The sequence below is a fragment of the Panthera pardus genome, unplaced genomic scaffold, assembly GCF_024362965.1.
Source record: "Panthera pardus isolate Hobbes unplaced genomic scaffold, ASM2436296v1 HiC_scaffold_21, whole genome shotgun sequence".
Taxonomy (NCBI): Eukaryota; Metazoa; Chordata; class Mammalia; order Carnivora; family Felidae; genus Panthera; species Panthera pardus.
Window position 1 is genome coordinate 38,108,045 of NW_026526777.1, and position 27,717 is coordinate 38,135,761.

At 50.7% G+C, this 27,717-nt stretch overlaps 1 protein-coding gene across 2 annotated transcripts in view; it reads right to left on the minus strand.

The window, feature by feature from the left end:
* Nucleotides 1-27,717, minus strand: part of PACC1 (proton activated chloride channel 1) — a 168,433-nt gene that overhangs the window by 87,259 nt on the left and 53,457 nt on the right. The window lies entirely within an intron of this gene.

Below are 27,717 nucleotides of genomic sequence, written 5' to 3' on the forward strand. Positions count from 1 at the left end.
CGTGGCCAGTGACTCAGCTGCCTGGCTGATGGACGTCAGTCCCTCACTCTGTGGCCCTTCCCTTTTCTCCCCAGAACAATAACAAATCCTGGCTCTGTGATCTGGTCACCATAGGAACTGGAAAACATTTGATGATGTGGGGCCTCTGGGACAGGTGGGCCGAGTAGGTCCAGATACAAACAACCCTTTCCTGTCCCTTCACCCCCAATCCGGGCATCTCACCTACTTGGAGCAGATCAGGTAAACAGTCAGGGGCAGTTACACCATCATCTGAATTGAATGACCTTGCCTGAACCAGGAAGTCTGGGGGGGTCACAAGTCTTTGTGCCCATGGGATCTGGCCCAAAGTCCTGTCGGGACGAAATGGGACTTCAAGCACCCCTGTCTTCTTTGGAGACTGAGGATCACACAGTGTGCCCCCACCCTGCATGCACGGGCCCCGTCCTGGACTGTTGGGAACATGAAGAAGGGAGATACCACCCCCATGCTCAGAGAGCTCCTGGTCTGCTGGGCACGGGACACATTCCTGGACGGAGTTTAGGTCCCAAGGGACATCAGGAGTCACCAGGGAACACTGAGGAAGGAGGCTGGGAGGGGGTTTCTGGTACGGGATGGGGTTCAGTGGAATGGACCAGAACTTTCCATTTCCAACAAATCCTGGTTGAGTGTGGGGTGTGCTCAGCCACTCGCGCACGACGGGTCACGGAAGACCACTGGGGCCAGGGGACTGGATTCCTGTACAGGCTCAGCCACCTGTACCTTCTCTGCCAGCCGCTTTTCAGACCTCCCATCCTCCCCATCGCTCGTTCAAGACTCACGGGCGCCCTCTGTTTAGGGCGCTCAGCTCAGATGGCTCGACAACGACAACGACATCCCACCCTCCCTTAAGATTAAACAGGTTCACACCCAGACTCATCTCCCCCCACTCCCCACCCGACGTTGCCTCTTCCCTAGAGCACCAACATTATTCCGTTAGTCCAGCCATTCTCCTTGTCTAGACAGCTGCCAATGTCTGATGAACCTCCTTCCACATGAGTCTCTCACATGGGGCGCTCCCTTTCCTCCCCCACAGCTGCCACGCCGGGCCACCCTGCACGTGACCACCGTAGCCACCTCCTAGATGTTCTCTCGGTTCCATCCATGCTTTCTTCCCCCGTTTTTAAACCTATTCTTCAAGTATCGGTATTCCTGGGGGTCTTGGCCTCTGCCCTCATTTCCAGTATTTTCAACTTTTTATTGGGCATCACCTCAAGCATTTCAGATTCAAAATGTCTGGGACAGGGCTCACATCCTGCCGCCACAGACCAACTTATCGTCTTCTATTTCCTCTCTCGGTTCACGGCCCAGCCCAGCCAGAGAACCAGGGAGCCCTGCTGCTGTCCTCCGCTCCTCCCTCTTCACGGCTCCCACCCTGCTGGTGAGCAAGGCCTACTGACTGCGGCCCAGGAGTGGCTTCTGCTGGCTTCGCTCTTCTTGCCTGCCAACTCCCCTGCTGCTGTTGTGGACGTGTGTGCCAACCTCCTGGCTCGTCCCTGCCTCGTGGCTTCGTCCCCTCCATCCTCCTCCATGCAGGGGTCAGAATTCACTTTCTAACACACGGCTCTGGTTATGGGACTCCTGCTCAGAAACGCTGGATCTCTTCACTGCATGAGAGTGACATCCAGGCCCCTTCAGGAGGGCAGGTGAAAGCCTCCCAGTCTGGCCCCCAATCTTCCTTTCCAGCCTCATCTCCCAATGTGCACTCACATTCATTCTCTCTCTCTCTCTCTCTCTCTCTCTCTCTCTCTCTCTCTCACACACACACACACGCACACACACTGGTCACACCAACCTGCTGGTCTCTGTTCCTTGCCCTTTAGTAGTGTTGCCTCCTTCTTTGCGGTGACTCCTCCGCCTGAAACCCCTTCTCTTCCCAACCCAGGGAACCTCCTCCCTCCCCAAGGCCCCAAGTCCAGCTCAAATGTCTTCCCAGCCCCACCCCACACGCCAGGTCCAGAGCAGAGTGCATCACTCCCTCCTCTGTGTGCCCACAGGACTCGAGCATTTTCCATACTGAGCAGTTCTTGCTTCTGGCCTCCTCCCCTGGCCTGCGACCAAGGTGCTGGTGCTGTCTTATTCCTCTTGGCTGCTCTGTCCCTTCTAGCTCTAGCCACGTGCTCCGGGGATGCTGCCCAAACCCAGGACCCACGCTCCCAGGCCTTCTTCCTCCTGACCTCTCCCTCCCTGGCTCTTAGCATCTGCCTCAACCTCCCCACCTCTACCCACAGTCTCCCTCACACGCTGGGACCAGCATGGCCCTGTGTCCCTCACGAAGGTCACCTGACCCTTCCGTGGGCAGGACATGGGCTCTGTAGCCTGTGCACCTGAGCTCGTGCTGCTCTCCCTCAGGACCTCCTCCTTCCCTCTGCCCTTCCTCTTGCCCAGCTTTTCGGCCTGCGCATCCTTATTCGTTTTCCGAGGGGGTGCAAACCCCACACCCTGCTGGGAGCTGCCTTCAATCCTCTCAGTCAGGATTAATAACCCACACCCCTCCCCCAGTGCTGTTCCATCCTTCTGTCAGGGCTCTTAACCACGTGCTTTCTTCCCCTGACTGTGGGTCCCGGTGTCACTTATTTCCATTTCCCCATGGTGCTTTGCACCTAGTAGCTACCCCCCGCCCCCGACCCGCCAAATGTCTGTCAAAGTGTTGGATCCTGCCATTCCCTGTGCAAGGCCCCGCAGTGGCTCCCTGGGGCCTATGACAGGCTGGGACCGCAGGCACACAGGGGAGCACTGGCCTGTGTGCTCATTCTCTGATGGTGGGGTTCATGAAGCTTCTGCTGCTGCAGTGGGGCACAGAACCCTGGGGTCGGGGGAAGAGTGGTGCCCTCAGCTCTCAAGTCAGCCACCCACAAGGAAACCTCCCAGCCTCCCATGCCTGCTGGGGACCAGCAATTGCTGGAGACTTCCTCAGCTCCTTCCTCGCCAGCCCTGGGATGCTTCCTCCCCTCTCACCATCCCTTCCTTCCGTCATCTCCATCATCCCAAATTCCTGGAGTTGGGCATGCAGAGACTTCTTAACTGCCCCCACCTCCCCCTCCTGACACCCTCCTCCCTCTCTCCAATCCTATCTTCCTGCATTTAACATAGAATCTGGTTCATCCAGCCCCTCCCGTCTGGCACACTCTACAGGCAATTACTCTTGCAATTCCCCTTCCCTAGAACCCCTCCCTTCTTTTCTCCGCTGATCCACATCTGTGGTTCTGGTCTCCCCCTTCTCGCGAATTCTCTGACGCAGAACTGACTCCTTGAGCCACATTACAGTCCTGTTGCAACCAGCAAACACCACACCATTTAATATTTAATTATTCTCCGCACTTAAAAAAAAAATGCACATTTTCTTTCCCCACCTCGATTATAACCTTCTTAGGGGTGAAGCTATTTTTTTTTTCTTGCTGGGGAAGGCAGGAGAATGTAGGCTTTCTCCAAACTCTCTTAGCTTCTTGTTTGTGCACACAATTTTCATAGGATCATCTATTAAAGTCATCTATTAGATGTCTGATAAAATCTTTCTTGGACAACCCTGAAAATATATCACAGGTTACAAGGAGGCCTCACACCATAGACTTCCTGGACTGAAAATATTTGGACCGGAAGCCCAACCTCCTCCTTCTGTCTAGCTTGTTGGGAGGGCTCTCTGAAGGTCAGGACCTCCACACCATGGCAAAAACTGCAGCCCTATCACGTGGTAACCGAGGAATGACATACATGATATCATTGGAGCAGCGCTGTGATGCTTTCATGATCTTGACCCTGTGCCCAAGGGCAGGGAACCACTTGTTCCTCCCCTTGGCTCTACAGAGCAACTTGTCTGGAGATGGGGGGCGAGGGGGGTGTGAATCCGAGGCCCTTATGACGTCCCACAGGCAAGCCCATGAGCCCCTGGGGCCCCCGTGCCTCCTGGGAACATGCGTGGCATGAACTGGGGTCCAGGAAAGGCTCAGGGGTCAGGGCTCAGGGCTCATTTTTCTCCTTCTCTTACTTCCCTCCAGATTCTGCCCCTTCATCCCGTACACCTCACTTTACCTCTTTCCTGCCAAGCTCACTGTTCCTTCCACCCACACTTCACTTCCACTGAGCTCCCTATCCAGTCGCCCAGGCACAAACTCTCAATAATCTCTACCTGGCCCACCTGGGGACTCCCTTCCCCCTTCCTCTCCCTTTCCTCCCTCTAGAAAACGACTTCCCACAAGGCACCGTGGGCAGTGGCGGTGGCCCCTGGAGTTGGCAAGCACCGGGGTCTTCTGGAGCCCACTTTCCTCGGGCCACAACACGTATGGAACCACTCACCGAGCACTTACATTGTGGGCTCTGGGGAAACAAGGGGGACAGGTCTCGGGATCTGGTGGTGAGGCAGGGGGTGTGGTAAACAGGTAGGCCAAGTGATGCGCCGTGGTGTGGAGATGTACCGGCTGCCAGGCACAGAGGGGCAGCCAGCGCTGTGGTGGGGAAGGCGGCCCAGGGGAAACAACGTCCGGGGGAAGCCTGCAGAAAGGTTGGTGGTTGGCTACAGGCTTCGGGAAATCCTGCTCTACACAGAAGCCAGATGGAAGGGAGCATCTTGGGGGAACTGCCGGCAGGTCCATTCGGCTCAGAAATGAGTGAACGAGAAGGGGAGAGATGTAAATGGGAGACTCAGGCAGCAACCCCAGTCCACAAAAGGAGACTGGACTCTGTCCAGGAGCAACGGGGAGTCGCTGAGGGGACTCACACAGGGACTGATGATGCTGAGTAGCTTAATGTCGAGATACTCATTTCTATACACATAATGGGGAAAATTCAGAGGGAGGCTTGCTCCTGCCCAAGTTCACATTCAATGAGTATTCTAAAGAGGAGAGGCCTAGAGAACTGCCCCAAATCCACAGTGAGCAGGACCGAGCTGGCCCTGGGATCTGTGTCTGCACTGGGAGAAGCAAGGCATCGGGCAAAGAGGGCAGTGAGTGGAGAAGCTGAGACTCTTTGGTTCTAACTAACAGAAGTAGCCAACTTGATCTGACTTAAGCTGAAGGAGACACTGGTTGTGAGGATGTTAGGTCCAGGGCAGGACAGCAAGAGACCTTTTAAGAGGAGTCCCGATTCAGAGGCGGGGTCTTCTCGAGACCTCCCCTCCCATGCCCGCCTGCAAGTGTCTATGTCGTGTCTTCTCTCTGCAGCCCTTCCTTGGTCCCTCTGGCTGCTGGCAGGGCCTGTTTGCCTCACCGACCTGCGGGTGGTGGCTGATAGGCTGGCTCCAGGTTTTAGGTCCAGGTTCTCAGGTGAGAGACTCTGTGAGCCCAGGAGTATCTGGTTGGCTGCTGTGGCCAATGGTGTCACATGTACAAATCCAGGGGCTGGGGCTCATGATGGGTGCCGGGGGTAGCCCCCAGAAGACTGTGTACCCCAAGGCTGTCAAGCTCAGCATGGCACGCTGTCCCCCCCAGCTGGGTATACAGTTCTATAAAACTTTATAAGTTTAGAGGAAGAAAATACGCAGATCTCTATAATCCAAAGGACTTTAATGACAATAGTTAATACCTTTGAGCACTTACTCTACGTTGGTTACTTTGCTAAATGATCACACGTAGTCTCTTAATTCTTGCGGCTCTGTGAGGTAGACGCTATTATTGTTTCCAATTTATAGATAAGACAATGGAAGTACAGAGAATTCTGGCTGAGCCTTCCTGTTCAGTTTGCGAGGCACAACACCTGCCTTAGAGTGCAGACGAAGAGAAAGGCTGCCTTCGTATCCAGGGGTATGCTAGTAAATGTTTAACAGCCGGCAATCTGGGGAAGAGTTCCAATTTATAGCATTTGCTGATTTCCAAGGTATAAATACTCACATGGCTGATTTCAAGCTACCAACTTCCCAGGGCCAGTTTGAGCCGGTTTCTGTACACACGGACTCTCACCCATTTTGGGTAACGGTCGGGGGGGGGGGGGGGGCAATGTCCAGGAGTTACGTGATTCAGAGCAGTGTTCTTCAAGGGTGGTCCTGGGGACCAGCCCATCAGCAACACCTGAAAACTTGAAATGCAAATTCTCTGATCCCACTCCAGGCCGAATGAATGGGAAGCCCTGGGGGTTGGGAGCAGGAGGACTCAAAGACACTCTGTCTTCACAGCCTCTCCCCTCCTCACCCTGCCCCCCTGCCCCGGGGCTTCTGATGCATGCACATTCAAGTCTGTGGACTGCTGGAGCCATGGGGCCCTGGGCCCTTTTGCAAACCCAGCTTGTCCAAGTCTTTTTTTTTTTTTTTTTTTTTAATATTTCTTTATGTTTTTATTTATTTTTGAGAGAGAGAGAGAGAGAGAGAGAGAGAGAGAAACAGAAACAGAGTACAAGCTGGGGAGGCGCAGAGAGAGAGGGAGACACAGAATCAGAAGCAGGCTCCGGGCTCCGAGCTGTCAGCACAGAGCCTGACATGGGGGTCTCGAACGCATGAACTGCAAGATCATAACCTGAGCTGAAGTCAGATGCTTAACCGACTGAGCCACCCAGGCACCCCCAGCTTGTTCAAGTCTTTATTCTGCGGTTGGAAGAATGGGGCTCATTTCCTACTCCTTGGCAGATGGGCAAACTGAGGCCAGAGAGATGAAGTTGTGCTGGAAAGTGGTGGCTGAGTGAAGTGGGTTAAGACATCACCCTGCCACCTTGGTCTGGTGGGGCAGATCTTGGCAGAGTCCCTCAGCCCTGACCCTCTGCAGGTCTGTGAAGCAATGAGTCCTGGACCCCCGGGGCGGGAAGGCTGAGCTCTGATGGCCAGAGCAGAAGGAAGGAGGGGGAATCCAGGGGCCTCTAGCACTGGTTTTTCTGAAGAGAGAGAGAAATGAGGAAAGAGGCACATAGAAGCCTGAGGCTCAGTAGCACCTGGCCCTGGTCCTGGCCCTTTGAGGGGGCTCCAAATCTGCAACAAGTCCTGGGACTGAAGCAGGAGGGGCTAGACCAGCAATCTCCAGCCTCAGGTCCCAGCCAGGAAGACCTGACAAGGTTCCTGGGGCAGAGATGGGCTGGGAGCCCCAGGTCCAAGGCCCAGCAAGACGCGGTCCGCTGTCTGGCTGTCTCAACAACTTCCCTCAACCCCACTCCAGATTTACTATTAACCAAAGGCAAACAAATCGAGAGCCAAGTATCCGAAATGATGCAAATACCGTGTCAGCCCCGGGAGGCCGTGCAACACCTGGGCAGTCAGCGAGGGTGTGATATCACCCGAGAAGTGCTTGGCGCGGGCTGCGGTCACGTGAGGTCGCCCGTGTGCTCCGGTCACATGGGGGGAGGGGGTTCCCCACTGAGCTCAGTGTTTCTGATGGAGAACCAACACACAAACAGAAACTGTCCTGTCACGATGAGATCCGTAAGTCACGTGAGTTTTTCTCCCCAGAGTTTTAGTCACAGAGCAAAGATTCAGGGCAGGCATTACTCAGCAGAACCAGACCCCGCTGGGATGCTGGCCTGCTTTTGCTTTGGCCGGAAAGTCAGAATTCCAGTTATGCTACTTGGAGGAACAAAGTTCTGTATAAAAGGTTCCTCAAAGGCATCTGCTCTAGAATTTCTTTAGCAAAAATCCTGGACCCAACACCGCTCTAGAATTTCTTTAGCAAAAATCCCGGACCCAACACCAGCCTTCGCCTCCCTACTGGGCCACTATGCCTCTGTGGTGTCTCCTCTGGCTTGGCCTTGATGTCTCCTCAGGGGGAGGCAGGCTGCTGGAGCCTACACTCCTTCCTTCCAACCCAGAGTGGCCCATGTGGGATGCTTCAGAAATTGTTGTTAGGCTAAGGAAGATTTGAGCTTTAAGCAGACAAAGCATCCTGCTCAGCAAATGCTGAGCAAACGCCTGGTTGTAAGCTGAAAGTTGTAGGCAGCAGGGAGGTATGAGGTGTTCGGAAGGAGGGAGCAATGGTCCACCTCCATTCTCCTGCCCTTAATCTTCTAGGCTCTCACTCTTTGCAAAGCACCTGTTGATCACCTGGAATCCTGACACTGGGTGATGGTGTGGGCAATACATAATAAGCTGGCAGCTAGGTCACTGCCCTCAAGAGGCTTACATTCCATTTAGGAAGATAAAACTATCACAGGCTAGCACAGTAAGAAGCAATAGGGAAGAGCATGTGATTTCCCACAAACTCAGAGCACTGAAAAGCATGGATGGTCCCTGTGCTGGACACACTGCATCTGAATTCTAACCCTGTCACTAACTAGCAGCTGGGTGACCTTCGGCAAGTTGCTTAAATTCTCTGAGCCCCAGTCTACACATCTATAAAGTGGAGACAAAATTCCCAACTCCGAGGGCTGTTGTGAAAAAAAAAAAAAAAAAATGGTTAAATGGTTGCAAAACAGTTGGCAAAAATGCGCAGCACACAGTAGGTCCTTGATAAATTTTAACCATCCCCTTAATTCCATTTTGGGCCAAGATGGGTTATAAAAGATGAATCTGTCCGGTTTCCAAACTTGGAGATTAGAAGCAATGAAGTGAAAGGAGGCTTAAAAAGAACAGGGAAAACTAACACTTAAAGCCTGACAATGAGGGAATATTTAGAAAAAGTATAAAAGCAGATGACTAAACCAAATAGTGCCTGGGGACCATATAGTGTGGAAGCAGTCATCCCCACAGCCTCCCTCCAGGGCTATCATAACATAGGACAGCAGAGTCAATGATGTTCACAGTCAAACCATGTTCAATAGCCTCTAAGGAAGCCAGGGATGAGCATAATGCGTTTTAAAAACATTTTCACCCAAAATATTTAACATGTTTAAAAAAGTGCTTGATGTGTGCGGGGCTGGTAAATTTTCAGGTGTCCAGAAAAGACACGATTTCCCAGTGGTTGGATTAGCTGGGTTTTCACTCCGCTTTTCATATATTTGTCAGAGATTTTAGAATCATGCTGAGCACGTGATGGGGGCTTAACAGACTCCTGCTGACTGATAAATCCATGAAGTGTTGGAGTACCAGTTGCTCTGTTTTCCATTTTCAACCACTTTAGGCATTAACTGATTGAGGTCAGGGACAGGCTCCATCTTCTCTTTGAATAAGACAATAACCATCTCCAGCCTCTCCTGACACCCCCACCAACCTGTCCCTCCGCCTATATTCCGGATTTTAGTTGACCGCACCATCACCTGCCAGACAACAGCAATAACTCCCTTAATGTAATTAGCAGGTAACTGCAGTCCCAGATGCTGCCTAAAGGGGGGCGCTCAGCCACAGACGCTGCATGGGCATCTTGCGTGCACTCTAACCCCCGAGCTTCCAAGTCTGAGGTGAAACCTGAGGCCCTAGGATTTCCTTGGTTTCGGGACATCCCTGTGAGAGTGGGGGATTCGAGTTCCTTTCCATTTGAGGCACACAGAAGACCCGGAGGGCAGGAAGGTAGCCCCAAGCACAGGGTGCCCAGAGCTTCACTGCTGGTCACCTCACCCAAGGCGAGAATGTTCCCAGGACACTGAGCTGCCTGGCTTGCTCCTCACATGTCCTGCCTCCACCCAGCTCTTGATGGCGGGGGGGGGGGGGGGGGGGGGGGGGGGGGGGGGGGGGCAGACTCTGCTGGCTGCTGTCCAGAGCAGGAGGGGACTTGGTCTCCAGCAGAGACCCACTTGCCTCTCTGCCCTGCTGGTCCTCCCAGCCTGGAGTGGGCCTCCCACTCTGTCCCTTGCCTTGCCTCTGGAGTCCCCCACAAAAGGTGCTCTCATCCTAGTTTTCCATTTGATTTCTGGCTTTTATTTCATGTTGATGCTTTTTTTAAAGTGTCAAACAGTTTACAGTTTAAATCTTTCTGGGAATTAGCTGTAATAAGACATCTTTATGTTCGAAAATGGCCACTTGGAGCACTCTAGGAATCTTTATTTCCTATTCCTCCCGAGCCCTGTCCAGATCCTGGTACGGATACACGCTGTCTGGACCTTTCTTCTTTCTTTCTCTACAGAAGCTCCCTGGGGAGGTGAGCCTGGAGGGGTGAAGGGAGCATGGTGGATTCTGGGGTTTGAATCTGGATGCCATTTACTAGCTGTGTGGCCCTGAGTGAGGTATTGAACAGCTTTAGGTTTCATTTGCCTTATCTCTAAAACGGGTGCTGGAACTACTCCATCATGCGTGAGGGTAACAGGAGAGGCCTCCCTTCCCTCACTTACTTAGTGAACTGCCTGGGTGCATGGTAAGTTCTTATCTGATCCCCCTGGGGTCCATTTCTTCCATGAATCTTCCTTCATGAAAGTCCTGCCCCAAGTGGGGCAGAGACCACGAATTACCCACTCCAACCCTACTCCCCCCTTTTCTGTACTAACAGAATCCCAATTTCTATGTATGGGTAGCAATGTGACAAGCTAAAAAAACTATATTTCCCAGACTGCTTTGCAGTTAGGATGTGCATGGATCACAGTTAGGATCAATGAGGTGTAAAGGACAGTCATTGGGAGGGGCTTCTGAGAAAGTGCTTTAAAATAGACTTGGGGGTCCCTGGGTGGCTCAGTTGGTTCAGTATCCGACTTCAGCTCAGTTCACCATCTCATGGTTCATGAGTTCAAGCCCTGCATCAGGCTCTCTGCTGTCAGCACAGAGCCTGCTTTGGATCCTCTGTCTCCCTATCTCTCTTCTCCTCCCCTGCTTATGCTCTTTCTCTCTCAAAAATAAACATTAAAAAATAAATAGAATAGGCTAACTCAACTGTGCTCTCCTGTCCCTTACTGTTTCCCCTTTTTCTTGCCTGAAATGTGAATGTGATGTCATGTGATATGGCCTTGTCACATGACCACACAGCAGCACTGAGGATGGTAGTCATACCCTAAGTATGGCAGAGCAAAAGAGTAGAAGGAGCCCGGGACACTTGAAGGCACGGTCTGCCGGACCTCAGGATTATGTCGCAGTTAGTTAAGATTTCTACTACACGAAGCTAGTGGGTCCCTATGGATATGTGGGCTGACAGCCTTGCCCTCTTTTCTGAGCTCCAGTCACACACATGGTCACAACCGTATCCTGGGAGATTTCAGTCAAAAGCAAAGGAGCCTAACAATCTAGACTTTTGGGGAACATAAAGTTTGAGATTCCCGAAGGATGTCTCAGCACCCACAGCTGATGAGGCCATGCACTCAAGTTCTCCATCATCTGGTACTTAGGCAAGGTTCTTACGCAAGGCAGGTGAATGCGGATGGCAAAGCAAACGCTGTTTGCAGTTCTGTGGGATTTGTTACCTCATCGGCAGTGTGATGGGGAATGCACTCGTAGAGGCCAGCAGACCTCCAGCCTGCCTCTGAGGTTCGGGAAAACAGTCCGTTTTGTTTATACATGCATGAGTTCTAGACCATGGAGAAGTACTGAGTCCCACCTTGGGCGGTGTTCATTATTTCTTCCCATGTCCACATTCTATATCCCCAAAGAGCTTGATTGCAGTTGAATCTAAAGGCGTTTGCTGTGCACTTTCCACATGCAAGTTTCTGTGTGAAGTGCTGGGGGGGGGGGACTCAGAGATGGAAAACACCCAGGCCTTACCCTCAGGCAGGGAACTGACAATCTAGCTGGGGGACATACGCATATATAATTCTCATGAGTGCAGGAGGTGTGGAAGGGCAACCACAGAAGTAGAGGGGGAGGGGGAGGTACAAAGAGGTGGAGTCTGAGGCCCAGAAGGGGAGCTGCATCTGAGCTGGGCTTTGGAAACCGAGTGGCATTTCAACAGGGGGTCATGTTGTGTGTGTGTGTGCGGGGATCTTGCCCAGGCTGACGAAGCACAGGGACCGGGAGACAGCAAGGTCACTGGCATGGAGTGATTTCAAAATGGTCACAGTCTAGTGAGGCTATACTGTTGGGAGCCAGCAGCAGTGAACCTTGGGTGCTGGGCGTGGGAGATAAGGCTATGACTGAGTTTGAAAATAAAAATAATGGTGGCCAGCATGCACTGGGCATGTAATATGTGCCAGCCACCCTTCTAAGTACTTTCTGTGAATTAACCCACAATAACCCTATAAGGTGAGGACTACTGCTCTGCCCATTTTACAGGTCAGGAAACTAAGCTCTCACCAAGGAAAGGTTGGTTTGCCCAGTGGGAAACCTCTGAGAAGCGCGAAGGATTCAGCCCATTTTGGCTCCAGGGTCCTACTCTTAGTGACTAAGCTATAGTTGGAAGGGTGGGGATGGGGATCTTAAACACCACCCTGAGGGGTGTGGTTCTGCCTGCACAGATCTGTGAAATGCACAGGGGGCCTTCAGAGTTGCACTTGTGATTTTGATGCATCCCTCTGGGGGTGGTTCTGTGAGGAAGGGCTGGTGCAGGGGGAGAGTCAAGGCAGAGGACCCATTAGGAGGCTGGAGTCGAAGAAACACTTGAGGGGTGGCCTGGGGCAGGGCCGAGGGGACAGCCAGGGATGGTTCTTGTGAAGCACTCAGTGCATCTGATACTGACTGCTGCTGAGAGAACACGAAGAAGACGTTTAAAGAGATGACAAGGGAGGCGGAGGAACCTGGGAGGAGAAGAAGGGCTGTTCAGATATGATCAGACTTGTCCCCAAATATATCCTGCAGATACGTCGCCTGTACATGACATGATGTATGAGCAAGCGTATTCTCTGAGCTATTTTATGTGATCACAAAGGACCAGAGCCAGCGTAAAAGTCCATCAATGGGCCACCGTTTAAATACATCATGACTTATCCATACATCAAAACGCTAAGTTTTTGTACAGCCTGTGAGGTAAGCATGGTTTTCACATTTTTTAATGTTTGGAAAAACACGAAAAATATTATTTTGTAATAGGTGAAAATTACATGAAATCCAAATTTCAGTGTCCATACATAAAATTTTGCTGGGACACAGCCACGTTTCTTCACATATGTATCATCTGTGCCCGCTTCCCCATCACGAGGGCAGCTGAGCAACGTGAAACAGGACGCGGGAACTGCAAAGCCAAACAATTTACTATCTGCTCCTGCACAGAGCAGGTCTGCTGGCCCGATGTAGACTGTCTGGAAAGCTCCGTGAGAAACGAACCACGGCAACTGCCTCTGGGGACAGATGTCCAACAGACAGAGTTGGAAAGGAGACTTCCTGCAGTGCAACGTTTACACTTTTTGAATTTTGAATCGTGTGAATATTTAACTATCTTTAAGCTTAATTTGAAATGTAAGAGAAAAAGAGTGGGCCCTGTTTCTCATCCTGAACTGAAGGAAGAGGAATGAGAGAGGGCAGAAATGGCAGCCGATGCCAGCTTCAGTGCCAGGTCTGGGAGAGGTCACAGGCATCCCGCCAGAAGAGGTTGCAAGGTGAGCCTGGGCTTGACCTCAGCCTTGCACTTGCTGAAAGACCCAGGACAGCTCTCCTTCCCTGTGGGGGAGGGGTCCATGCTGCTCAGGTGCTGAGATGCCCTGCCCCAGAGGGGGCCCAGAAGACGGGCCTCTGTCTCTCTGCCTGCTGGGGAGGATGGAGGGAAATGGACACATAAACCCAGACTGTGACCTCATCAGCCGGTTGAGAAACAAGAAGGAGCACAGACTGGGAATGTGCAGTGGTGAGAAGGATACGAGGGGTCCGAACACTGGGTCTTCCCTAGCCACCAACTGTCTCTGTGACCTGAGGTAAGTCATTCTGCCTTTGGGGCAGAGCTCTATCCCTGTTGCCAGAGGCTTGGACCAGACTGACAATCATCCAGCTGCCACTTTCCTGCCCTCTGCCCACTAGGCACACTATTGGGCATTCCTCAAGACTTCACAGGGGACCTGGATTGAAAATATGACAACAGGGGTGCCCGGTTGGCTCAGTCAGGTGAGCATCTGACTTTGGCTCAGGTCATGATCTTGCAGTTCGTGAGTTCGAGCCCTGCGTTGGGCTTTGTGCTGACAGCTCAGAGTCTGGAGCCTGCTTCAGATGCTGTGTCTCCCTCTCTCTCTCTCTGCCCCTTGTCCGCTCACACTCTGTCTCTGTCTCTTTCTCAAAATAATAAACATTCAAAATTAAAAAAAAAAAAAAAGAAAAGATGACAACAAACCAAACAATAGGCAGTCTCACCCAGATGAGACTCTAGGACATGTCTCTACATGTGGTTCTGTCACTCCATAGCTCCAAGAGCCTCACTACTTCCCCTGATATAAGCCCTTCAGGCTGAAGGGAACACCCTTCAGTCATTGGCCAACCAGTGGGGACATCACAGCCCTGAGTGATGGCCAATCTGGCAGAGCAGTGGCAGGCAGGAAGTGGCAGGAGGGGTCGATGGGCTTGGTGGAGGGCCCCTCTTGAGCAAATCCAGGCAGATGCATTAATAGCCCAAATGCTGGGAATAGCTGTAGCAACCGCATCTCCAGAGAATTTGTCCCTAGGGAAGTCCTGTGTGTGTGTGTGGGGGGGGGGGGCATCATCAGTGGAGGTCTCTCCCCCTGAGCAAGGCATGTGGCTGCATTCTCCTGCATTCTCCTGGCCCTCATGGTCAGGAATAGCAGGCCCAGAGGCCGGCCAGCATCTTCAGAGAGCACTGGGTGTCATGCCCAGGGTTGTCCTCAGGCCCTCAAGCCTGGAACCTCTGTTCTCTCTCTTCCCTGTAAGTCCCTATGCCTCATTTATGACCCAGCTCAAAACTTTCCTTTTGAACACAGGGGCCAACTTGAAGGGGTTCAAGATGACCAAATCTGAGGTAATTTCATCAACAAAATAAATAATAATCAAAATAGATTATAACATAAATTAAAGGCAAAATAAGAAATAATGGGTCTATCCGATATAGACAAGTATTTGAATACATACATACGGGAGAGGGGACAGCTCTTTCTCACAGCAAAATTCCAATGAATAGATGTTAGAAGACACAATGGAAATAGAAAGCCACCGTTCGGCAAACACTCACAATAATGATTGTTTAAAGCAGGAATCATCAGTGGAAACAAACATTCGTGGGTGAAAATGTGGTAAGAAACAGGATGTTTACATAATCTCAAAGTATTTCCCCACAAGATGCTTGTTAATTGCAAAGCGGAAAATGGTATCTTTACAGCGGAAAAACCTAGCAGACACTGCCTTAGGCAGGTGATCAAAGTCAACATAACAAGAAACCCAACAGATTGGCCTCACATACGTACTGCCCAATACAATGCCCCGAGAAGGGCACAGCATCGCTTCTGTGGTGTTCTTGTCAAAACACACGTGCTGAGGAAACACCAGCCAAACCCAGCCAAGTTGAGGGACATTCTACAGAATAACTGGCTGGTACTCTTCAAAAGTATGAAGGTCACGAATGAGTAAGATGAAGGAACTGTCCCAGGAGCCTAAGGAAACATGACAACTAAATACTACGTGGGGTCCCTGCACTGGCTCCCAGACCCGATGAGGTACATGAGTGAGGCAGCTGATGAAATCTGAAGGAGGTTTGTGGCTGATGTTGATTTCCGTTTTGAGGACTGAACTGTACATTTGTAGGATGTCAACACTTGGGGAAACTAGGTGAAAGATATTCGGGAATTCTTTGTACTATTTTTGCAACATTTTATGTAAGTCTGAAATTATTTTGAAAAAACAAAACAAAAACCTTTCCTCTTCTGTCCAACTTCCCCAGAGTTAATTCCCTTAGCCGGCCACTTGGCACATGGTGTTTCTATCATTTGCTAACATGTCTGTCTCCCTCAGGCTGTGAGTCTTAGCACAGGGACTAGGTCTCTCTAATTACCTTTTGGCCTCATCTTATAAACCTTATCTGGATGGAAGCTGGCTGTCAGTCTTCCTCTTCAAGAAACCCCCTTCCCCACCCCCTTCCTTCTCCCACTGTAAAAAGCACTGCTGTTCTTTCAGTGGCTCAGACTAAAATCCCAGGGATCATCCTCGATGCCTCTCTTTCCCTCTCATCCCAGGATGGGCAAGTCTTGTTGGGGGTTCTCCAGTAACCAGGGTTCTCCAGAGTTTATCACCACACAGACCATCCCCCACCCCTCTCCAGCACCCTCGGCTGAGGGCACTCATTTCTCAGCAGAACATGAGCCCCATTTGCTAACCGATCTCCACCTACCTGACCCTCAAGGGCCTTTTCCATGAAGCAGCCAAGGAGATCTTTAGAAGGGGAAAATCGCTTCACATCACTCCCTCCACTGGCTTCCCATTGCTGTTAGTGTGAAATCCAAATTCCCAGCGCGTCCCATGAGGCCCTACCTGCTTTGGCCTCTGCCTTCCATCTGACCTTACCTTGACCCTCTCTGCCCTCACTCCCCCTGCTCCAGCCACCTGGCCCTGCCATCTCTCCGTAGATATGCCAAGTCTGCTTCCATCTCTGGGGTGTGGATCTTCCGCAGCTCTTCGCAGGACTGTCTCCTTCTCAATGTTCAGGCTCAGCCCAAAAGTCCCATCCTCAGACATCGCCCAGTGTGTTAGCTCAAGTAATCCTGTTCTTCCCCAGACACTCTTGGTCCCTGTATGGGTTTGTCAGGGCTTGCGCAACAAAGCACCACAGATTGGGTGGCTTAAGAAACAAAGATTTATTTTCTCATAGTCCCTGAGGCTAGGAGCCCAAGATAAAGACGTCAGAGAGGCTGGATCCTTCTGAGGAGAATCTGTTCCAGGCCTCTCTCCCAGCTTCCAGCTGTTTGTGGAAATCTGGTGTTCCTTGTCGACGCATCACCCCGGTCTCTTATCTTCACGTGGCCTTGTGCTCATGTACCTCTGTCCAGATTTCCCTTTTTTTATATGGACACCAGTCATAATGGGTTGGAGCCCACCATAATCTCATTTTAACTCAATTACCTTAAAAAATAAAGCCACATTCTAGGGGACAGCACCAACATATAACTTCTTAGGGAACACAGTTCAACCTAGGGCCTTCCCATCACCCTGTTTTCTTTAGGGCCTTTGTAACCATCCAAATTATCTCATTTATTTGTGGTCATTGTCTGTGTCTCCCCAACTATAACATAATCTGTACCAGGGTAGGGATCTGCCCCAACTCCAGGGCTTGGTCCTTCTCCTGCTGCACAGAGGGACACCAGCCCCTGTTTCTACAGCTCGAATCAGGATACCTCCCTCAGGCTGCCCCAGGTGAGAGGAAAGACCTGCCCTCATTCACTTTCCACAAGCAACCATTCCACAAGAATGCTCTACATTCATCACTTAGCTCACTGTCCAGCCAGAGATTTGTGGCCTCCAGCCCTGGAGCCAGCCACACATCCCAGAGCCCAGAGGTACCATGCACATAGTAAATACTCAGTAAACACTTGCTGAATGAATGAAGGCCACACAGTTTGGGCGTTGACCCAGGTTTCCCGCCCTCTAGCCAGTGTGGCTCGTGGTTAAGGGCCTGGACTGTGAGGCTAGACTGCTTGGGTGTGCCACCTAAGAGGAGACCTGCGTACATTACTTATCCAGTCTTTGCCTCAGTTTCTCCAACTGTGAAATGGAGATGATTATAAAAGTACCTCCCTAGTAAGGTGTTGTATGAAATGAGATCAAATGTAGTGAACAGTGTCTGGCTAATAAGAAGTGCTCTGTGCTGACCCAGGCCTCATCTTTTAGCCTGGCCTGAGGTCTGGGAAAGTTCCCGATGGCCAAAGGCAGGTGTCTCTGGTCAGCTGGGTGCAGGGGCTCCAGGTTTCCCTTCAGCATCCATCTTCAGAATCCCCATCTACACAAGGGAGATTTTGACCATAAAAGCCTTGGCCAGGAACTGGGTTTTGGGTGGGTGGGCCTTGGAATTTCACCGCTTCTTCTGGCTGACTGAGGAGAGGAAAAAGGAGGATATAGCTCCCTGGACTCTTTCTGGACTCCTGACGTGAGGTAGGCAGCTTCCAGTTGACTCAGCAGGCCACTTTCCTCAGAATCAGCCACTCTGATTCAAAACTGTTCGTGTTGCAACAGGCTCACAGCCACCCCCGGAAAAGCTGACCCCCCACTCAACTTGCTTCCTGATTTAATAACTATATATAGCCATACTTATAGACCTTTCTATATATGTATGCACTTAGAAACCAACAAAGTTAAAAATACCCCCCCTCCCTACACCTCACTTCTTTGTTTTCTTTGTTCCTCGTTCTTATTTGTGGCTTTTGAGACTGGAACTTGCTGTCAGGATGGAGTGGCCTCTATCTAGCCGTGGGTGGCAGGGACACCAGAGCACACACTCGGGGAGATGGGTGTGAGGGATCCAGTCCCAGCTCTGAAGTCATGTTCTGTGATTATCTGGGATATCCTTCCCCTCACTAGGCCTCAGTGCCTCTCAAGTTGATCAGTGTCCCTCATCAAGGAGGCATTGAACTTGATCTAAGGTGTTCTCTTCCTCTCTCATTCACTGGCTGAGTGCAACGGCATTCATGGGAAAAGGTGACACACACACACCAGAACCACTGATTCCTGTTCTTTCTACATTTACCGAATATTTACGGAGCCCTTACTGTGCATCTGATAAAAATCTCTACCCTTGGGGAACTTACTATATTCCAGTCAGAGGAGAAAAATAAACAAAATAAATGAAATATATAGCCTGTTTGGTGGTAAGTGTCATGGAGAAAAATAAAGTAGAAAGGGGGGACAGAAAATGGAGGGGGGTGCAATTTAAATTGAGGAGGTCCTAACTTCCTCACTGGCAAGATGGGGTTTGCATAAGGAGGAGGAGTGAAGGTGTGCCCAGGAGGAGGGGGAGCAGGCATGCAGATACCTGGGAGCAGGGGGGGGGGGGGCAGGATGGAGTGTGCCAAGCAGAGGAGATGCAAATACCAAGGCCTCAAGGTGTGAGTGCATCTATACCTGGTGTACTGGGGGGCCACTGTGGCTGGCATGGAGGGAGCAGGGAGGGAATGCGGGCCAGGACCTCAGGTGGAGGGGTAACATGGGCCAGTACTATGTCTGGGATGGGGTGTCATTGGAGGGGTTTTTGCTGAGCAGGGACCTCAGCTGACTTTTATCTTCCCAGGATAGCCTGGCTGCTCAGTTAGTTTATAACAGACCACAGGGCCCAAGAATGGAAGCAGGGAGACCAAAGAGAAGACCCCTACAAACTAAACTAGGGCTGATGGTGGCTCAAAGCAGGGTGGTGGGGCAGAGATGGGAAGGAGCAGATCTGCTGATGGTTTGGGCATGAGTCTGTGAGAAACAGAAGCCAAGAGTGACTCGAAGGTTATTGGCTTGAGCAATGATGGAATTGCCACGAACTCAAATGCACTGGGAGAACGAAAGGTCAGGAACTCAGTTTGGACCCACGCAAAGAGAGACACCCATGAGGCATCCCAGAGGGGACCCTGAGTGGGCAGTTGGATGTATGAGCCTGGAGTCTGGCAGAGAGTCTGGGCTACGGATCCACGGCTGAAAGCGGCCCACAGGTGCATGTGAGTGGTGCATAAAAGCCACAGGCCTGGGTGAGGTTCCTGCGATAGTGTGGGAGGGTCTGTGTGCTGAGCTCTGGGGCACGCCAACATTTAGAGATCAGGAAGAAGGTGAGAAGGAAACAGAAAGAGAACAGAGAAGAATCAGCCAGGGAGGTGTGGCTGACTCCTCTCCTGGCTTCAGTTCTTCATCTGTAAAGAAGGGCTGTCCAGAATCCCCTCCCACATGGATACCTGTGCTTATAAGGTGCAGAATGGAGGTGTGCCCACATCACAATGCGAAAGCCCTTTCCGGGTCTAGTCTGGGATGCACGTGGGACTCAAGCTCCTGACTGACCTCCCTGGTTTAGAAGCATCTGCAGATGGTCTAATGCTGCTGGGTCACAGGGAGGAGTGGAGTAGGGACGCAGGCAGTCCTGCCCCAGCAAGCCCTGCCTGGGGAGAGAAGAGGGCCAGTGTCAAGGAGTTCTCACCTGGGCTGGGGTGGTAGGAGCTGGCTTTATTTAGACACTTTCTTTCTTTCTTTCTTTCTTTCTTTCTTTCTTTCTTTCTTTCTTTCTTTCTTTCTTAGCAGTTTATTTATTTTTTTTTTAATTTAATTTCTTTTTAATTCCCCTGGGGGCAAAAAGTAGCTTAACTGTTCTCTTGTGATACAGGCCAACAGGGAAAAAAGTGTTTGGGATATTAATCACGCACATGATTTGGAGCATTTTTATAGAAAAGGAGGAGGGTGGTCTCTGACATGTCTTCCTGCTATCCTCTTGGGACCTTGAAGAATAGTTTTTTGGTTTTTTGGGTTTTTTTTTTTTTTTTTCTTTTGCTCACTCAGAGGTAATTCCCAAGTCAGGTTCCCCCCACCCAGGGATTTCTAGATCCAACCTTGGGCAGAGCAGAACCAGCCCTGGAAGGTGCTGGGGTGTCAGGCCGGCAGGATTCCAGGCCTCAGACAGTGGGGCCTCAGCCCTGCCAGGGTCCCTCCCTGATATGCTCCCAGCCAGTGCACAAATAGGTCCTCAGTGAGCCCGAGCCCACACCTGAGCCCTGCTAGGGAGCTCTGGTTTTCTACTACCAATTAATCACTTTCATTGCACGCTTACTATGTTAGCATTTTATATATATTAACGTATTTATCTCTTTTAAAAAATTTTTAATGTTTATTTTATATTTGAGAGAAAGGGAGAGTGTGAGTGGGGGAGGGGCAGAGAGAGAGGGAGACACAGAATCCAGAGCAGGTTGCAGGCTCTGAGCTGTAGGCACACAGCCCGACTAGGGGCTTGAACGCACTAACCTCGAGATCACGACCTGAGCCGAAGCCAAACGCTTAACTGAGCCACCCAGGCGCCCCTAACATATTTATATATATAGTATATTATGTATATGTGTAAATATACATAAGTGCAACTGAATTCTCTGGATGCCACTTAGGGTGTTCTGATTCGGTTTTGCAGTATGATTGTTCCCTTTTACGAAGGAGAAAACTTGAGGCGTAGAGAAATTCATTTGCTGACCTGAAGTCACTTGGGAAGCTGGAGATTTGTACCCAGTATCCTAACTCTGCAACTAATGGGCTACATCTCCTTGCCATAGGGGTCCCTTGTGCCTTTGAGATCAACTCACTTGACAGTTGGGGAAACAGAGGTCTGGAGGGGAGAAGTGCCTTGCTTCAGGTCACAGAGGGCTCTGACAGAGTTGAGAGTAGGCCCAGGGGTTCTTTCATAACCTGCCACCGCTCATTTAATAGACGTTCCGAGTACACACCACAGACATTCTGGAGAGACAGTGGGGAAGCTCTTCCCAGGGCAGAGCACCCCCAGCCTGGTGCCCCTGATGCTCCGTGGCCCTGTGACACTCATCATGGGCTAGTGGAGACAGTGCCCTGTGGCTGGGAACTGCTCTGGGGAGGCGAAAATGAGCCAGCAGGAATCCCACCCTTGAGGGGTATGAAGCCACATCCCTGAACCAATGTGCCACACTGCACATTCCGTGTCCCCTACTGGGGGTCCTCCCTCTCCCTCTCCACCTGCTGGTATGCCAGGCACCTTTCAAGGCCCAGGTTGGTTCACCTGAGAGGCCGGGAAGCCTCTCTGCAGAATCCAGAACTGCTTCCTCTCCTTAGCACTTGTCTAAAGGCCTTTCTCTGTTGCGGGTACTTGACTATATTTGTGTCTATCCTCCTAGGCAGTCAGAAAGCCCCTCAAGGACCAGGACCCCGTCTTGCCGTGTACATGTCTTGCCGTGTCTTGTTCTGTATGCCTGTCCTGGGCACCCAGGCTGATGTGCTATAATTTAACCTGTGGCATTAAGTACAAGCAGAACAGTTTGCAAGTGGGAATGACAAGAATTCAGAAGGGGTGGAAGTTCCTTGATGAAAAAGTTAGTATCCTGCTTTGCAACAAAGGGAGAGATGATGCACGTGAAAACGGGAGAGGCATTTAGGAAGAGGAATGAACTCAAAGGCACGGAGACAGATTTCGAAGAAGGGGGAAACAAGGGCCATGTGTGGGAGACGGCAAGTCTTCTGTCTGGCTGGACCCATCAAGGGAAAAAGTGGAAACTGAAGTTGGCCAGACTGTGGAAGATATGGACTGCCAGGGTAAGGATGGAAGTTCCCTGCGGGCAACAGGAGGCCTGAGGATGTGGACAGGGGTCCCCTCCCCAGATGAGGAGCAGTGGGAGCAGGGGGCATTGCAGGGTGCTTTGCAGTTTCCAAAAGTCATTTTACCTGAATGTTTGGCTCACACAATTCTTACTGTATGTCTTCTGGGTAAGATTATCATCCTTATGGAGACACTGGCTTGAAGTCACTTGCTCCAACTCACAATGCTAATAATAAGCACCAGGGCTGGGCTTGAGTCCAAAGCTGAGAGAAGGTGGATTGAATTGGTAATGGCGGTGTGACCGGGGAGGAGCAGTGATGGCAATGGGGGTGGGGCAGACTGAAGGGATGAACTCGGTAGAACTTAACCCCAAATTCAAAGGAAGAGGGAGAGAAGGAGGGGGCAAAGACAGGGCTGTCACCTAGAGCCTGAGTAGGGGAGAAAGGGAGGGCCGGATTCCCTTTTCCAGCCGTACTGCATTCCCCTAGTCAACCCAAGCCCTGACTCAGAGTACGGAAGAAGTTGGGATGGGCATACCAGAAACCAGATCACAGAAACTGAAGATATCCCACAGGTCCTGCCAATATAGATCATATCAGATCATACCATATCATATCACATCATATCACATCTTCTATATGATATGTCAGGTGAAATGGCAAAAGAAAGCTCTAGCTTTGACTTTTGGACTCAAAGGTCAGCCGTGTCCCTCCTGTCTCCCCACACAGAGGCCCAGCTGGGAGCACAAAGGAACATCCCTTCCTGCCAGGGCCCTTGTGGAGACATCAGGAGGAAGTGTGTTTTGTGGTAGAAACTACTCTGAGTTCACTGAGTCTGTTTGCCTTTCTTCCTGAGCTCATAGCTACTACCTTCATTTCCAGCTCTTATCCCTCCCCATGTCCACTGACTTCTGGTTCATGGATCGTGGGCAGAGGGAGGTGGCCACTCACGGGTCTGGCTCATGACTGCTTCCCATGTGATTCTTTGCTTTTCCTTCCATCTGCCAGTAGGATGTCATTGCCTAGGGTAACGTGGAAACCACAGCCTGGTTTCCTGGATGGCAGGGTCCCTTCCCCCAAGTCAGGATCACCCGCTCTGGACAGTCAACTAAGATTTTATTATGCTAAGACGCTGCACTGTGGGAGTTTGCACGTTATCTTACCTAACAGAGCATGGAGAAGCTTTTTGAGACCCATGAGATGTTGTAGGATTGTAAAGTATTTTGTCCTGTTTGTATTTTAAAATCCAAGATTTTCTAGCCTGGGAAAGGCCATTTAGAAGGGCCAGCGGGGCCAAGCAGATGCCAGTCTGGGGTGTGTTAGGACCAAGGAAGGTCCCTCTCACAGCAGGGTCCAGGGTCCCCCTGATGTGATGCACGCTGCCTCTATGAAATCAACCACCTCTCTCTTAGCACCTCTGAGCCCCTGAGCCTGGGGACCACTCAGAATAAGCCCTTCCCTCATTGTGCAGACGAGGTCACAATGAGAAAGAGACCTGCCCAAGGTCACATTCCCCTCCCCTGCTGCTGTGTGCCCACCGGCAACACTCATCATCCGCATGGTGGACAAATTACTGTGGTTATTGTTACAGTGGTGGCTCCAGATCTGGAGGCCTCCATTCCCACACCATTGTGTCATCCTTGCTCAATGTAGCTCTGGGCCTGACCATATGATCTGCTTTGGTCAATGGAACATCAGCAAACGCGATGCAGGAAAAGTCTTGCACAGCATCTGTGCGTGGGGGCTTGCTCTCTCTCTTGCTGCTGGGGCCACCTCCTGTCCCCCACCACTCCTGCTATCAGGAAGTCTGGGCTACTGGAAGACAAGACTATAGGAGCAAAGACAAGTCTTCATGCTGAGTTCCTCTGGACCAGTGGTCTTTGGCCAGAGGGCAATTTTGCACGCTCCCCCCTCCGCCCCCGAGAACATTTGCCAACATTTGGAGGTATTTTTAGTTGTCCTAATTGTCTGTGTGTGTGCTACTGGAATCTAGTGGGTAGAGACCAAGGATGCTGTTCAACATCATCTTACAACGCACAGGACACAGAATACCCACAACAAAGAATTATCCGGTTCCAAATGTCAATAGTGCTATGGTTTAGAAAGCCTGCTGTCAAGCAAACAGCCCTCAGCTGATGTCCCAGCTGGCTGCAGCCCCATTAGTGAGACCAACAGAAGAATGGCCCCACTGATAGCAGCCTAAATCACTAACCCACAGAATCGTGAGCAAAAAGATGGTGGTTGTTTTAAGTCATTAAATTTTCGGGTATATTTTGATACAGTAGCAAAGGTGGGTACAGGACACTCAGTTAATGGTAGTCCCTTGCTGTGGATTTGGACATGGAACACAGAAGTGGCTGGGTCCTCAGGCACGGATCCTGTGGACATTTACCCAGTTTGGTGCTGTTTATCACACACACACACATCCCTGTCATGGGCCAGCTGCTGTACTAAGTATTCCGTATGTACTAATTTAGTTAATTTTCGTAACAACTCCATGAGATATTGCCTCTAGTTTACAAAAGTGCAACTGAGGCTCAGAGTGATTAACTTGCCCAGGGTCACATGGTTACTAAGTAGAGCCACATTTTGGACATCTGGCCACGAGTCCATGCCCTTGACCACCACTCCATGCTGTTTCCTGTCAGTGACTCTGTTTCTCCTGTGGCCCAGCTGCCCTCTCCCCTGCTCCTAGACTGCTGCCCATTGGGATGACTGGCCGCTGCGGCTCCCAGGTGGCCACAGATGTGTCTCGTGACATGCTACACCTTGAAACAGGACTGTCCAAGAGGGTGAGTGTGAGCCACGGTTCCTGGGATCAGAATCCAATCTCCAAACCCAGCTCCAATATTTATTTGCGGTGGGATTTTTGAATGCTTTCCTTAACTTCTCTGAGTCTCAGTTTCCTTACTGGTAAAATGGGGCCACATCATCAGTATCCAACAATCAGTGATGTGCAGGACACAGGCCTAGACACTGATGGTACCAAGTAAACCAGCCAGGTGCATGAGGTCCCAGGAGATGTTAGCGGAGCCTCAGTTCCAGGCTGAAAGTGGTGGATGCCCAAGTCCACGACTGCGACCTTGGTCTCTCTCACTGGGCAGACCTCCAGGAAATAAAAAGGAACTTTTCTTCAGGAAATAATGAGCATCCCTGAAATTTCAGCATCTCCCGCGCACTCCCTGACTGGAGTTCTATGCCTCCCAGCCTTGTATAGTGCGGTGGTTACCAGCCCAGCCCCCAGAGCTGGATGCTTGTGTTCATGTTCCGGCTGGCACCTTGGGCAGGTGCTTAACTTCACCGGGCCGCAGTTTCTCATCTGTCCGGTGGGGACGATGACTGACCTGATCTCATGAGGTCCTCATAAGGAGGGAGTGAGTTGACAGTGAAGAGCAGCACATTTGCATGAGTAAGTGTTGCTGAAGTACCGACTTTTTTTTTTTTTTTCTATCATCCTTCCTTGCCAACCCTCCTGTGTTCCTCCCAAAATGGGTTCTCTGAATTCTAGAAATCCTGGCGGGCAGAGGACTGACATGTTCCCTGCTGTTATGGAATTTCTCGGGCTGAAGGTCATCTGTTTTAGGGGCCATGGAACTTTCTCCTACGGCACTCACTCCCCTTGCAGGGACTCGTCACCTTGTTCTTTATGATTATTATTAATTAAAAGAACAAAGAGAATGGATGAGTGTTGAACAAAACTTGAAATATACAGATAAGCAGGAAGAAATGAAAAGCACTTCAAATCCCGCCATTCAGAGAGAACTGTGGTTAACATTTTAGGGTCTCTTTCTCTCACCAGACTTTTCCCCACTCAATATATTTGTTGAAATAAATCTGTGTACGTAGTGAGGCCAGGGGGTCAGCATACTCAGCCTCAGGGCCTCCTTCAAGGCCCCCGTGGTTGGGTAGGGCACCAGGGCCCTATTGGTGGCTCTAGCCCAGGATCCAGGCAGGTCAGGGGCGGGACCTCTCTGCCTGATGCCAGTGTGCTCCTCACCCCCAGATGAGCCTGAAGCTGCCTTCTCCCAGCTCTGCACAGAACGCCCCATCTTCCACGGAGGTAATGTTTTGTGTGGGACAACTGCGTCAGAAGGAAGACCCTCACGCAGCCAGCAGGCCCTGGGAATGAATTGGGCCTTTACGTGAAAAGCTGCTCCCTGCACACCCCTAACTCCTGCTAACCTTCTCTGAAAGCTGACCACACCATCGCTAATAACCCAGATACTGAGCGGACGGGGTGGGGGCCTGCAGAATGTCTGCAGCTTAATAACAGCTGGACAGTGTACTGGCAGATGTCAGGGTGACACTTTTCCAGGCTTTCTATAGACTCCTCTGAAACCTCGGGAGTGGAGTTTGCTTTCGCTCTCTACCATGGAATTTCTCAGAAATCTTAAAAACTATAATGGCCATGGGGCGCCTGGGTGGCTCAGCGGGTTGAGCATCTGACTCTTGGTTTCGGCTCAGGTCATGAGCTCACAGTTTGTGGGTTCGAGCCCCGCGTCGGGCTCTGTGCTGCCAGTGTAGAGCCTGTTTGGGATTCTCTCTCTCCCCCAATCTCTGCCCCTCCCCTGCTTATTCTCTCTCTCTCTCAAAATAAATACACTTAAAAAAACTATAATGGCTATCATTTATTGAGCATTTATTCTGTGCTGAGCCCTTCACAGAAATTATGTTGAATCCTCACTTCAGGTTTGCAAGGTAGATAAGGAACCTGAGGCTGAGGAAGGCCAGTGGCCTGACCCAAGTGCTGCCGCCTGTAAGAGTAGAGAGAGATTTAAACACCGTCATTGAACTCTCAAACCCATGCTCTTGTTTCCATATAAAAATTAATATTTGGGGGCCCCTGGGTGGCTCAGTTGGTTAAGCGTCTGACTCTTGATTTCAGCTCAGGTCATGATCCATGCTCGCTCGCTTGCTCGCTCTCTCTCCCTCTGCCCCTCTTTCCTGTTCACACACACTCTCTAAAAAATAAATAAATAAATAACAATAATGTTTATTTTATTCAAGTGACCTATGCCCATAGTTACAAATCAAACAGGGCTAGGGGCTGCCTGGGTGGCTCAGTCAGTTAAGCATCTGACCTCATGATCTCATGGTTTGTGAGATCGAGCCCCACATTGGGCTCTATGCTCTCAGTGTGGAGCCTACTTGGGCGTCTCTCTTTCCCTCTCTCTCTGCCCCTTCCCTCCCAATAAATAAATAGATTGACTAAATAAATAAATAAATAAATAAATAAATAAATATCAAACAAGGCTAAAAGACACAGCAGAAACCAGCCCCAATCTTCTCTGCTCCTCTGAGGCAACCACTTTCAACTCAGCAGCAGCTTTTCTTCTGCTCTTAACTCCAGGTTTCAAAATATTCACCTAAATTCTATTTCTTATATATTATTATTATTATTGTTATTATTATTATTACCTTTTTAAAGTACACTCCACACCCGGTGTGGGGCCTGAACTCACGACGCTGAGATTAAGACCAACCAAGCCAGCCAGGCGCTTCTTATGTATTATTTCTGAGAACAAGTAATCCCCCACCTCCTTCCCATTTCTTAGTTTCTTCTACTTAAAGCAATTTCCTCTAATTCCTTTAGTGGATCTATCGGAGGCCCGGCGATCATTTCCCACCACTCACCTAGGTAAATGTGTCACCCCTTCCCTTCTCCTCGAGGCCCTGGGAGCCTCTCCTCTCCAGAATGGCCCCTCCCTCTTAGCCTCGAGACTCCCCTCTGATTTTCCTTTGCTGAAGCCCCTGTTTCTGTGTGCCATCGATTTCTCTTTCATGATGAGAATGGTTTCTGAGTCCTACATGTCTGAAAAGGTTATTCTTTAATTTTCCCT